The 12664-nt window shown below is 42.2% G+C and overlaps 1 protein-coding gene across 1 annotated transcript in view; it reads left to right on the top strand.

The window, feature by feature from the left end:
- The window catches only part of SLC12A8 (solute carrier family 12 member 8), an 85135-nt gene that overhangs the window by 20824 nt on the left and 51647 nt on the right, over positions 1–12664 (top strand). The window lies entirely within an intron of this gene.

Here is a 12664-nt window from a genome sequence, read left to right as displayed (position 1 = left end):
TTGGTCCAGCTTTGAGCATGGGGTTGGACTAGATGACCTCCTGAGGTCTCTTCCAACCCTAATCGTCTATGATTCTAAGAAGAGGGCAGCAAATGTAAACAAACTTGTTTGTCTGAGCAACTGGCTGAACAAGAAGGAGGACTGAGTGGACTTGTAGGCACAAAGTTTTACATTGTTCTGTTTTTGGACACTTTTTGATTTCACTTACAACACAGAATACAATCTATATGAAAATGAAGAAAAACATCCAAAATATTTAATACAGTTCAATTGGTATTCTATGGTTTAACAGTGCGATTAAAACTGCGATTAATCACGATTAGTTTTTTTGAGTTAATCCTGTGAGCGAACTGTGATTAATGGACAGCCCTAATTATTATTATTTATTATTATTATTGTTATTTATTGTCAACCTCACCAATAGTTCATCTGATGCCCCGGCCATGTTTCTTTGTATCTTTATGTAGGAAAAATAGGCATAAGTCCTAAGCAATACTTAAACTCGTGTCTTTATTTGGTTCTGCTTGGACAGAGTCCCCTGGCTCTTCCTCCCGCACCCTAAACTCATCCCCAGACACACATACACAATCAGGATATTGTCCAAAAACTCACTCCTTTCCTGTGGTTTGCCCTTATTTTTAGACTTCTGGGGCAGGACTGTACTTGTAGAATAGGGGTTTTCTCAGCTGGACTTCCTTTCTCTGTTTCTCTAGCTTACTCTTCCTTAGAGAATCTCTCAGGCTTTTATAGCCCTGAGCTGGAGCTGAAGAAACCTCATCTGGTCTGGTTGCCAGAGTGAGTCAGCAAATAGCCCTGCCCATCCCCACAGTGCTACAGTCTGACCCCTGCTCACAATGATGTGAACTGCAACCCAAGAACAGTTAACCATTCATTACTTCACCTTATCAGGGTAAGAAATGTAGGCAGAGAATTATCACAGTGGGTTAGCATAATGACTTAGCCCACAGGTTACTAAGTAGGGAGATGTTGCAGACCCCACTGAGGATAGTAATACCAGGTAATCAGTAATGCTGCAAGATCCTGGGGGTGACAGTGGGCAGCAAATTAAAGATGAGATGTAATGTGAGATGGCAGAAAGTGTCTCTGTGTATTTCAGATGTCGCTGAAAGAGCACTAACAACCAGGACCGAGAGAAATAATGCAGTGAAGGAGAACCAGTAAGAATATCAACTGACCTGTGTCAAGCTCCTTACCTAGATATGAATGACTGGGAAGATAATGGTGGGAGGTATATGAGTTTTCCTATGCAACTGAGTCCAGTGCTCTGCGGAGTATGGCTAGCGATGTCACTCTTCCATTTTCTCTGGTAGCTACAGGGCTTTCTATAGCTGCTCCATGGTACAGTCACCAGAGCCTCAATCTCCAGACGTGACTAGAACTTTCTGAAAATCAGGCCCCTTTAAGGCATCTCAGGTTGGGCACCCAAAATACTAGTTATTTCTGAAAATTTGGATCCCATGGTCCTTGTATGAACATCTGCTTCAATGAAATATGGGGCTTGCTTAAAGTGGAGAGCCTTATTGTGCTAGGGAATGAAAAATAGCCATAGTGTCTTGCTAGCTGGACACTGTATTATTTTTACTGAGTCCAATATACACGCCTCAGCACCAGAAAGTCCTGATGCCCTTTGACCCCCTAAAAAGGACTTGTGTTTGTTACAGTATTATTATTTTTGTCTGCACTGAACACCATTTTCTTTTTTGTCTTTATGCCTTTGTATTTGAATATTTACTTCTCTGGGATCATACATTTCAATATTCATCTCTATTTGCTACCCACAAAAAATAAACGATAAAGATAGAAGACTACTGCAGTATACGTGATCACTTCTTCAGAACAATATGCAAAGCCTTTTGGCCTTTATGCATAGAACATTAGAGTCATGGAAAAAGAAGATAAGGCCGCTGTTAATGCCCTACTTTTATTTTCCTAGCCTATCTCTAGTAATTTTTGTGGAGGGTTACTCCCAAATACTCCCTTCAAATAGGCGCCTGTTTTCCTGTTTTGGCAATTGCTTTCAGGTATTCTGTGAAAACAGAACTACTGAGGGAGTAAATAAAAAGGGTTGGAGTGTGTGGGCGAGGTGTTGGAGGAGAGATCTGGTGTTAATTCTGTCATGCTTTGTTCCTTTTTTGAGATGAAAAGAATTGCAGTTTACCTAGAAATGGTTGTTGCTTTGCAATTTTTGAATGTCTAATGCTCATTTAAAAGAAAATGCGTTCTCTTTGTTCTTGTGTTCTCTTTGGCTGTGACTGCAAATTATATCGTTAAACCCAGCGTGGGCTAGCAGTGTGACCTTCAGACTGGGAGTTGGTTCTGCCCCCAACTTTGGTGTGTGACCTTGAGCAAGTCACTTAACCTCTCTGTGGATAGGACCCTACAGTGCTAGGGTGGACCAAGGCCTGTGGCTTTTCCCCATCTGTAAAATGAGGTTTCACTTCATAAGAGATGCTGTGAGACATTATGGCAGGGTTGAAAGTGCTTTTAGGGGTGCAGCTGAGGTGCTACATAAACACAATATATTCTCCTATTGTTATTTCCAAATGTATTACTGTTAGGATAATTCTTTTTAGAGTTATTCTTCAGATAAACCACATCCCTGGTGTCACATCCCTTTGTTTTCGTATTTTGAAACTAGCTTTGCAAAACGCGGAAAAAACGTTTGTTCTCCCTTTTCTTCGAAGGGTGTATTCTTTGAAGGCTTTTTATCCCCTGGGCTTCCTGTAACAGGACAGGGAAAAGTGACATTTGTTAGTCAGCGCTGCAGCTGGCTAGCTATAAGAGGAGGGGAGCCTCTCGTGAGCCCTTTCACAGAGAGGGAACCTACCACCATTAAATCAAGATCTCTGTTGTATAAACATTCCATCGTAAAGATCCTTAAAATGGTGTCTCAGGGGCTTTGGTGGACAGTTTTTTTTTTGTTTTTTTTTGAAGAAATTCAATCACAAAAATAAATAAAAAATCAAAGAATAAAATAACCCTTTTTCTCTGCATGGAGTTTTTTTTTTGGGGGGGGTGCAAGGGGCGTGCCCCATTTTGAAAGAGAGGTACAGGAAGGATGTGTGTGTCAGATGATGATGTGCAGCTAATCCCACAGGCTTTATCCAGCCTGATTGCTGACTTCCTGGCTTGAAACACATCTGGAAATTGGCATCAAATTCTAAGTAGAAATCACTGAAGAAGCGGCAACAGAAAATCCCACTTTGCTACTGAACAAGGTAGACACAATGGTGAATAAAGCAGGAGACTGCTAATGTGATCTTTATTTATTAAAATACATGCGGTTGCTTTACCCAGGTTTTTCCAATTATAGCACATTGAATCGGCGTGACATCACTTTTGACCATAGGCCAGTCTATTCAACAGTCTGGCGAAGAAATTTATTAACTGGTTACCTGCCAATTATCTGGGGTAGGAACTGAGGTATAGATGTGTTTTAAAAAGTGATAACATTGTTAAGATTCTTGTTTAGATACTGACAGGAAGGCTAAACAGGTCTGTATAGTCTCTAAGTATTTAAAGAGAGATTTTTTTAAAAAAATTGATCTATAACTTTTTTGGGAGGCTGGGGTTATCACACTTGGACCCTCCCACTCCTATGTACGTTTGGAGCCTGTGTCTGTCTCTGCTCATTTTCCAGCCTCCAATGTACACCCACTGCTCTGATTGTATTAAGCAACACTCAGTGTTTTGTGTGATGGTGTCTGTAGGGTGACACACAGACAGAAATTTATTACAACAAGCTGCCCTTTATGGACCCAATCCTGTGAGCATTCAAGCACCTCCTGCAAGGTGCTGTGTGCCATCATTTCCCACTGATGACGTTCATCGATTCTGAGTGCAGAAGGGATCTTTTGTGATTATCGAATCTGTCTGAGAGGTGAAGGGACATGCCCAGGGTCACACAGCAGGTCAGTGGCAGGGCTGGGAATAGAATTTAAGATTTCTGATTCTGACTCCAGTGCTTTATCTGCTGGACTGTGCTGCTTTTGAGGTCCTTAGTGGGATCACGGATCAGTGCTGTTGGTGAGTGACTTTCTTTTGACTTGGATTTCTCCCTTTAAAAATACCAAAAGGCCATGTTTAGGAGTAGCTACTCAGAGATGGGTGAAGTCCAGACCACACGGAAGTCCCTAGGGGTCTTGCCACTGACATCTGTGGGGCCAGGATTTCACCTACAATATCTGTTTAGGCAAACTAAGGTGAGAGAAACGAAATAAAAACACCCAAACATCTGTGCAAAAGACTGTTATTAGTAATTAAATATTGATATTACAGTAGAACCCAGACGCAAAGTGAGCCGCCCCCTATCTGTTCGTTCTATTATCACGCTTAGCTATCAGCTCCTGCCTTCGCTCTGCCAGTGGTGCCAACCTTGATGGGCCACCTGTCCCCTGGTCCTCAAAAACCTCAGCACTTTCTCCAGGGCCATCTCCCAAGTCTGGAAAAAGTTCTCCATTGAAGTTCCTAAGGGAGCCATCATATTCTCCATTTAAACCCTCACGTAAAACCTGCTTTTGCCAGCCCTTCATAGATTTTTGAGGCCGGAGGGGACCATCAGATCATCTGCTTGGACACAAGCCATATAATTTCTTCCAGTCAGGCCTGTAGTGAGCCCCAAACCTGTGTTTGGCTAAAGCATGTCTTTCAGAAAGGCATCCGGTCTTGATCTGAAGACTTCAAGAGGTGGAGAATCCACCACTTCCTGTGGAAGTGTTTTCCAATGCTTCGTCATCGTCACTGTTATATATATATGCCTGTAAATCACTCCTCCCTGGCTTTGGTTAGACAAGTAGCAAGCTGTGACTTCTGCTCTTCTCCTCAGCTCTGCTTTCTTGTCACCTCATCCTTCAAATCCGTTCACCCGATTTGTCTGTTTCATCTATCTGTTGTGTCCTGCCTGACATGTATGTTGGGAGCTCCCTGGGCAGGGACAGTCTTCTTTGTTGTTTGTACAGTACCTTGCACAATGGGGCCCTGATCCTTGATTGGGGGTTGTGGGTCCTACCATACTCCAAATAGATGGTGACAACAATGGGAGGTGGAGAGATGCTACAAGCAAGTATATACAGTTGTTGCAGTGATTTATATACATGTACACATTTGATTTTTTTAAAACTACATATAATCAAACTAAATGTCTACTTTTTCCAGCTGCCCCTGCATCTGGCTGTCAGGGTCTGACTGACTTCTCATGGGCTTGTGGCAGGCTTGTGTTTTGAGGAAGGAGAGGGTAATGGCCTAATGGATTAGTTCATGCAGGGAATTCCATGCATAGGGGCAGCAGGGAAGGGAGCACAGCCCATGTCTCATCACTAATCCTCTTGATTATCCCGGGCATGTCTTCACTGCAGAGTTAACCTGGACTCTTACTCAGGTTTTAGCCCAAAGCCCACTACTGTCTGCACACAAAAACCTGTGGCCTGTGTTTGGAGGTTCTTTAAGCCCAGGCTAGCTAACCCAGCTCGGCGTTGGGGGTAGTGTTTGGCTCCGTTTTAACTGGAGCTAGAACCCACCCACTTTGCGATGAGGATGCAGCCTAAATCGCTCAGGTGCTGGTAGCCCTCCAGTGACTTCCCACAGGCCAGAAAAGTTCTCCCACAAGTTACTGGGAAAGAATCCTAGAGAATCTCAGCACAAAGAACCATGGGTTATGCTCTCAGACACACATGGACGAGCGCAGAAACAGTGGGGACACAGTAACACGGGTATAGCATTGCATTGCAGGGGGACACCAGGGCCAGGCTAATGGGTATCCTCTGGAGTTTATACATTGAAAAGAGAGGGCGATAATTTGGATGCCTGCATGAGTGTGTCCTCTCATAGTCGGACGTATCCCTGGTTAATGGCACCTTTGTTTGCAACTTCTAATGTCTGAAGGTTCATGTGAACAAAGCTGTGAGTGGAACAGTGTCCTGAGGAGAGGTTTGTTGGGTCTGGGCTCAATCATGAGCCAGTCGGTGTGCCCTTTCTGTGGGAACGGGGACACAGAAGGCACCCCTATACTTCTGAGCAGGGGCTACCTGCTTTCAGCTCACAGCACAGCGGGGGTAACTGGTGGGTAGTGGGTAAGCAGGGAGTGGGCAGAATCTTGACTTCATGCCCTCCAGCGCATGTCTGAGCCAGTACATTTGGGAAGTAAGTTATGCCAGGACAAAGGGCTGGCACAAGTTACGTCCCTGGTGGGAGAAGGTAACAAGGGACCAAATTATGAGACTCTGAGTCACAATTCAGTCCCTGCTGCAGTCTTGTGGCGGCACCACTATGCACTCACTGTTCTTTGCTTAGGGGAAGAGGGAAGGACTCCTACTGTGTGTTTGTACACAGTGCCTGCCGCAATGCAGCCCTGCGCTTGGGCTGGTGCTCTACGTTCCACTGTGACACAAATGATTAATAACAGTGCTAGCAGAGGTGAGTTTGTGGCTGGCTCCCAGGAGTGGCTGTTGGTGATGGTACCAAGCTTTTTTCCTGGTGTTCTCCTTTGTGCTGTTACCTAGTTAATTTTGACAGGAACTTCTGTCGTCACCCTATTGCACATAGAGGTGGGACTTGCACTTCCACTCAGACACCTCAGTTAGAGCCTTAGAAGGAGCCAAGAGCATTGAATCAGCTAACAATAGCTGTCGTACGAAGAGGATATTTAAATTTAGAAAAACAGGAATTTGCTTTGCTTTCTTTATTCTTTCTCTCTGCTTTTGGCCATGGGATGGGAGTTGGTGGATAAAGTGGGCGGGAAAAATATGCCTGTAAGTTCCATTCACTGTTCTCTGCCTGTGGCCTCTTTCATCCCAGTTATCAAGTTGCACTTCTTTTTCCCCTTAAGTCCTGTTTTTCATTTTAATCAGTCTTTATCCTCTTCGCTCATTTAATGCTTTCCCAGGTGGGCAGTCCAACCATTGGGTTTGCAGAAATTGCATCTCTGTCCATATTCTTCTCTCTTCTCTCTGTTGGTTTTTTTTGGGTCTGTTTTTCCAATTTCTCTGAGTGCTCCATTTTTCACGTTCTTTTACTTCCTACTGGATTGAATCCAACGGAGCTACACACATAAGTACAGACTGCAGGATCAACCAAACTAGGCCCTGATTCAGCAATTTATTTCATGTGGGCAGAACCCCATTGAAATCAGTGGGGCTCTGCATGGCCCTGCAAATACACACCAAGTAACAGAATCAAGGCCCTAAACTTTAAAAAGTGTCCATGTATTTCTGGGGGAAAAAACCAGTATCTGGTGATTTTCCGTTCCTTCATAAATATATAGCATGTACTACATGTGTGACCTTGGCCTTGTCACTTCGCCTCTCTCTCTCTCTCCCTTCCCCATCTCTGAACTGGGGATGGTAATGCTTTACCTGCCTTATAAAGTGCTGTGGGGCCAATGGATGGAAAGCCCTATGTTAAGTGATAACTATTATTAGTATATATCAAACCAGTCTTTGTATGGAGATGCTAACGATAGCTAGTCACCATGGAAATAACATTGGCAGCATCTGCCAATTCAACTTAGAACTTCTTGTCTCTGTCAGCACTACTTGTGCTATAGTGTTGGATATAATTTTGCCTTGTGCTTTTTTGATAAATCCTGCTAGAGTTCCCCTTTCCCCCCGTCTCTCTTTATAGCTGCAGTATATTTAGTACTAGAAGCCAAACAAGGTTAAGTAGTTCAAGGGAAATGTTTACTGTCCCATAATCTCTACTTTCCTCCTCTTCATTATGTTTAAATGGGGCAATTAAATAAAACCAAAATCACTTTGTCTTTTTTGTCTACTAATGATTGTTTTTAAATTAATGAGATCTTTTCTGTCGCATGATTCTATTCCTTCAGTGTTTCATCCTAGTGGTCACTCCACTGTTTTGTGGCCCAGCCCTGCCTAAGTACATTAATTTATTTTCTTTATGAAAATAATTTCCAAATATTAAATTATTTCTCCAGCTGCCTCTCTTTTTTAATTTGATTTCCTGTCGTACCATCAGCAATGGATCGAAATCTGTGCATGGGGCATTTGGTTCCTATCTGCAATGTGGAAAATATAATATAATGATAATTATAACGAATAATAAATCCATACAGTTACTAAACCAATTACTAATTAGAGTAATAATTACAAATGACCAGTTAGAATATCAATTGAGCCAACCAAGTACTAATTACCAAACCAGTTAGAATACCAATTACCAGTTAGAATACAAAGTACCAATTATAGTACTATTTTACCAATTACAGTACCAATTACCAATTTATAAAATATACACAAACAATATACAATACAATAAAAAAAATAATAGTTTAAATGGCTCAACTATTCCAGTGTGAGGTCACAATATAATATAATGTCACGACATGACAAAAATGACATGATTATATTATAAACGATAATGTAATATAACCTAGAAGTTGAGTTAATAAAGTCAAAACATAATTTTTTGAGCTTATGTAAATGAAATGTCATTTTGATGTTTCCAAAATTAAATTTCAGAATTTTGTTCTGCAGGAAATTTCAGAATTTCAGTTTTTGGTTCTGATTCAAAGCAATTTTTGTTGTTGAAATTTCAGATTTTCCCCTGGACTGGGAATTCGAGGTTCCAACCACCTCTATTAACTACATCGACAGGGATGTTGTGAAGCTTGTTTCATTACAGTCCAGGTAGTGCTCAGATAGCGTGGTGAGGAGTATAGTATTTGATCTGCGTTTCTCTCCACCTGCATTCTAATCTCCTACCTTGTCTCTTTACTTCCCAAACCCCAGTGTTCTTCAAGAAGTCAAGACAGGATGAGAACATACAGGTATCAGTACGTTAGTGACCATGGTTAGTATTTCAGTATAAGCTTCCACTACTCTCAAAGCATCTGCTTAGAGAAGGGCGCATAGAGATCAGAATTACCACAGAGCTCACCAGAGCTAATACATGCGTAAGGTGATAATATAGACTCTTGGCTTTCAAAACCGCGGAGCACCCTGCACCTTCCATTGACTTCCATTTGTTCAGTGGGAGAGGCAGAGAATGCAGCATTTTGAAAATCAGGTCCCTTATTTCGGAAATTGAATAGGAAATTTGGAGCCTAACTTTTTAATGTTTTTTTTTTCTTTTTTAAGTCTTGGCTAGAACCTTTTCAGCAGAAGGTCTGAGTAGTGTAATAGTTTATTGAAATGAAGACTACTGATTGATATCTCACTAGGGAAACCCAAGAAGTAAACAAGCTGAGAGGGAAGATCTGGTCCAGTATAAATGGCTTTAGGTGGCTGCAGTGAGTTCAGTCAATTTACTGGTGGAGTTTGATGGCTAAAGAATCTGAGTCCCACCTGTCCTAATCATCATGGTCTTCAAGAAAAACAAATGATGGGGACTTTGCCACAGCCAAGATGAACTTGCCAAACTCCCTGAGGTGCGTGGTGGTTGGTACAATGGGAGACAATCCTAATGCTTGGTTTTGTTACTCATACAAGAGACAGATATTCAATGAGTTCCTGTTTTTACCCAAGGCTCGTGCTCACCCAGACAACCCCCGGAGGATACTTCTATCCTAGACATCCTTGTATGCTGAATTACTGAAAGCCCTGGAGTGAACAAGTCCTCCGCTCCAGCCAGGTCTCGGTAATATACATCAGAACCACTGCACTGTCCAATATAAAATCCCTTTTAAAGGTCTTACTACTGGACAGCAAATAGCAATGAGATTTTAACCTGCTTTTATTTTGACTAATGTTAAGTTATTTCTTCATCCAGTAAACAGTTCTTCATACTGTAAATATTAATGTATTATCCTTGGAGGGAATATAATATGAAGAGATAGAGTGACTTTGTGGTTACAGCGAGAGGCCTGAGTTCCCTGCTCGGTAATTAATCCACCAGGTGAGCTTTGGTGAGTCACTCAACCTCTTATTAGCTCAGTTTCCCCATCTATTGAATGGTGATAATACCACCTACCTCAGAAGGGTGCTGTGGGTCTTATTTAAATGTTGATGAAGCATTTAGAGATCCTTTGGGGACATGCTGTAGAAATGCACGCAAAATCTAAAGTGTTACCGTGTATTGAAACCTGCATTGAACTGCAAAGATGCAGCATTCTGTTTGTTTAAACTTTGCAAAGAGTGTTCTGTTTAGTCATCATAAAACATGCACAGTGAGTGTTTTCCCCTTAAAGCGCTGACGGTCTCTGCACTTGTTAACTTGTTCATTGTACACACAAATATTTGTATATTTATTGGGGGCTGACTCATCCTCCTGCTACAATTTCACTGGCTGCAGTTAGAGCAATCCCAGTCTCCTGCATGTGCATAGTATGGCTTGACTGAAGTGTGACCTAAATACCACATTTTCCTCCTTGTTGACATTGGCAGTGGCCAGAACGACAGGTGCAGTAAATTTCCAACCTTTGGCAGCTTTCGGGAGAGGGTTAATTCTGGGATCCCTCACAGCCAATAGCTGACAGGAAGTTGTATTGTGTGTTGACTTTAAACAGGAGGTTTGGGAGATCAGTTCAGAATCAGAAAACAGTAACTTGGAAGGAACAAACAGTCAATGCTTCAGAAGGGTGGTGATTTCCTTTTGGGTAAACACGTCATTAATCTAAGGGAGCACATTCTTTTCCATCAAAAGATAAGGAGTCCAAATTGCCTTTCTCAGGGCTTGGTCTTTTTAGATTGTTTTAACTGTTGGCTTTTTCTGCTTCAATTACAGACTTTATATAATCTTTCGTTTTGGGTTTGCCCTGCTTATTATGGGTGTAGGAAAAAATCTCAGACCAGGATTCTTTTTCTTTCTTTCAAAACTATTCAGTGATTTCCCCCCCTCCAATTTTTTTTTTACAAGAAAAATGGTGATGCAGAGTTGTTTTATGGGTTTTTTTGGTTTTTTTGGATTGCTTATAAGTGTGCTGTGTTTGAGCATGAAGTAAATTGTTTGTCCTACTTTATAACCCACCTGGAAACCCGGTTTCTAATAAACACTGTCAGCTTCTTCTTCTATCATTAGTATACTTTGAATAGGAAAAAATAGCAATCAGATCCTTTCTTCATTGTTTCTGATTTCATCTTGCAGCGTTCGAGATACCTATCCTAGAACGTCTTTCACGTTGGCCAGTGGGGTATTGTGAGGGCCCGTTGCGAGACTCAGGCCTTAGCATGGGTAAAGGGAGACATCATGAGCGCATTCGACTCTGGAAGTCAATGGGGTTCTGTGTGGATGTGACAATCCACTTGCAGCAGTGGGACCTAAAATTGCATTTCATCAGGATCTGCAGAGTATTCCCACATGTCCTCAACCATAATTAGTTTTAATAAGAACACAGACAAATTATGCTAAAATAACTATTTTAACGACTAGTGTGAGTTGAACTGAGATTTGCACTCTTGCCCTAATGCTATGACAGCTTTGAGATGTAGGCAGTTATTCGTGGGGCAACCAAGCTTCACCAGACTCTGTTTCACTTACAACCTAAAGCTAGGATTTGAACCCAGAACTCCAGAGATGAGTGGCAAATGGACTAACCCAATCCACCAGCTGGTTCACTGTAACACTGTGTGCTTAGCCTTTTGTGTAGTGTCTAGAATTGCAGTGCATGTGCTTGTATGAACTAATACGGCTATGTTCCATTCAGTGATCTGATAGCGTGCATGAACTAACACTTCCAAACTTTCTTTGTGTTTATGTTTATGAAGTTGTTTTGGGGTTAATGGACTGCAAAGCAGGAGCCTAAATTAGTGCTAGTAATGGGTTGACTCACAAAAGGTGTTAACGTATTGTTTTGGGTAAAGCTTCTGGTAGTTCGGATCCAAATGTGTCCAGCGCTGTTTGGTTTGGAATTTCACATGTTCAGGCTTCTTAGTAAGATTTTTGGATCCATGTTCAGTGGCTGGAGGCCTGGAATGCAGCGGCAAGTTGTATGCTGAACGTGGCAGGGCGCGAAGCTGGTTGCAACCAACCAACAGCGGCTACTGCACACTCTGGGGAGGGCGAAATGCACTATGAACTCTCTTTCAACCCTGCAGGTCCCATCATGGCATGGTCCAAGGGAAAGCAGTGGCAGGCAGCAGCTGGGAATTATGTTACCCTCACTCAGCTAGCATATGCCACACCTACTGCTGTCTGTGTGGAGGGGCTGCCAAGTTTTAGTGGATCTGGCCCCAGCGTAGTAGTTTTAATCCACCAGTGCCTGTCAGAAAATATGATTTAAAGCAGAGTTTCTTGTATTTCTAGAGCAAATCAGGAAGTGCAGGGATGTCTGCTCAACTCTTTGAAAAATGTTAAAACTTGTTTGAATCTCAGTTCTGGTTTGGCAAAGATTTTGTTTGTGCTTCATCCAGTCTGGCTTACCTGGCAACTCATCTTTCCCTTTTGAATTGTTCTGTTTTACAACTCAGCAATAGCTGAACGCATCTTCTCCTGTAACATTTGGGGGCTTGAGGGGGAAAAAAAAAAGTCCGCTTGTGCTTATGCCTTTTATACCAAGTTTCGGGCCACAGTGAATTGTTACAATGAAGTTATCTCTGAATGTAGGATTAATAGAAACTCTGACACTTAACTCCTTTCAGCTCTGCCTCTCTCTCTGCTCTTCTTTCTTCTGACTCCCTCCCACTTCCTGTCCTCCTCCCAATCCTCCCTCCTAAACTCTGTTTCTGTATTCGTCTCTCATCTTTGTTCCCTC

This window comes from Natator depressus, chromosome 11, assembly GCF_965152275.1.
Source record: "Natator depressus isolate rNatDep1 chromosome 11, rNatDep2.hap1, whole genome shotgun sequence".
NCBI classification, from domain to species: domain Eukaryota; kingdom Metazoa; phylum Chordata; order Testudines; family Cheloniidae; genus Natator; species Natator depressus.
The sequence above is the reverse complement of the archived record's forward strand: the minus strand, read 5'-3'. Positions and strand labels throughout refer to the sequence as shown.